Raw genomic sequence first — 1,488 nt, 5'->3', positions numbered from 1 at the left:
TGGAGCGGCAAGGGAGCCCTTCATCCCGAAGGGAAGGGCAGGGCAGGGCTTCATCCCACCACACGGAATCATAGAAGAGTGGACTTGGAGGGGGCCATGGCGTCCATCAGGTCCAACCCACGGCTGCTGCACTACGCACAGAAGCTGCGAGAAGGGATCAGCGGCCATCCGTGAGACTCTGCAGGCGTCCAGGCCCTACAGAGCACTCCAGGCGACATGCCATCCGCGCAAGGAAGGGTGACTTTTTAGTCTGCACCCTGTTGACGACACTCGAGCTGACCGTTTCTCACAGCGAGTGAACCACTGCTACTGTCGCCTGCCCAATCCCCAGACGGACTCCAGGGCAGGAGCTCCTCATGGGAGCCCCCTTGCCAAGGACGGCAAGGCACGTGTCCGGGAAGGGCAAAACGCTCGCCGACGGCATCCTGCACTCTCTGATGTCTGCTGCACTCTGCCTTTGCGCGGCCCTCTGGCTCAGACCCCCGCGAATGACGCGAGGGCACCGCTGGCACGAATCATGTCCAGGGGAGAGGCTGGGGGCGTGCGGCAGGGAGCCGATTCTGCTGCGGAGCGTGTCACTCAAGTGTCACTCAGGCGCCGGGACGACTGCATGGGCTGCAGGAAGCCCTCTGCCGGCTGCCGGCGGCGTAGTGAGGGGGGCCCCGCACCTCCAGAGGCAGGACTCTGCGCACCAGTGGCCAGGGGGCACTAGCGGAGGGGGCTGCCCTCCTGCCGCTTGGGCACTGCCCAGCGGCGCCGCTGGGCGGCTGCCACGGAGAGCGGGCTGGGCAGAACGGCCCCTGGCGCCTCCCAGCAGGGCCTTCCCGCTTCGCAAGAGCACAGGCGGGACGCCTCTGCTGCCCCGGGAGCAGCGCTTGGCCTGTGGGGCTGAGGAGCCAGGGAGCATCGGAAGCCGCGCGCCGCGAGCCGGGCCTTGGCCTCCCCCGCGGGACTTCCGGCTGGGCTCCCCCCGCCCGCCTTGCCATGTCGCTGCTCCCTCTGGGTGCGCCGCCAGAGACCGAACACCCGGCCAGGTCTGGCTGCCCGGCCGGAAAAGCCCCGAGCAGCAAGGGCGGCTGGCCAACAGGAGCAGCGCTCTGAGGCTGGGCTCCCTTGGGACGTGCCCCGACAGGGCCGGCCGCTGCTGGAAGCAGCCTCCAGCCCCGGGGCCCCAGGGGGCAGCGCTGGCAGGGTGGTCTTCAAGGGCCCAGCCCCTGGCTTCCCGTCTCCACTGGCTGCCCCGCAATTGCTGCAGCTGGCAAAGCTGTGTGCGGGCAGAGGCAGAGCTTCCAGCTACACCTGGGCGCCCGGGGGCAGCAGGGCAGAGCATCCCTTCCGGCGGGAAGCGGTCCGTGTGTCCTTGTGATGCGCGACGCTGGCTGGGAGCGGGGCTCCAGGTGCCAAACCCGGGCCGCCCTCTGCTCTCGGCCGGGCCCGTCCCGGGACTCCTGGCACGTGCGGGGCGTGCGGGGGCGGCCGGGGCAGAGG

This window comes from Varanus komodoensis, unplaced genomic scaffold, assembly GCF_004798865.1.
Source record: "Varanus komodoensis strain SLA01 unplaced genomic scaffold, ASM479886v1 scaffold1, whole genome shotgun sequence".
In the NCBI taxonomy this organism is placed as follows: domain Eukaryota; kingdom Metazoa; phylum Chordata; class Lepidosauria; order Squamata; family Varanidae; genus Varanus; species Varanus komodoensis.
This window is presented reverse-complemented; position numbering follows the sequence as displayed.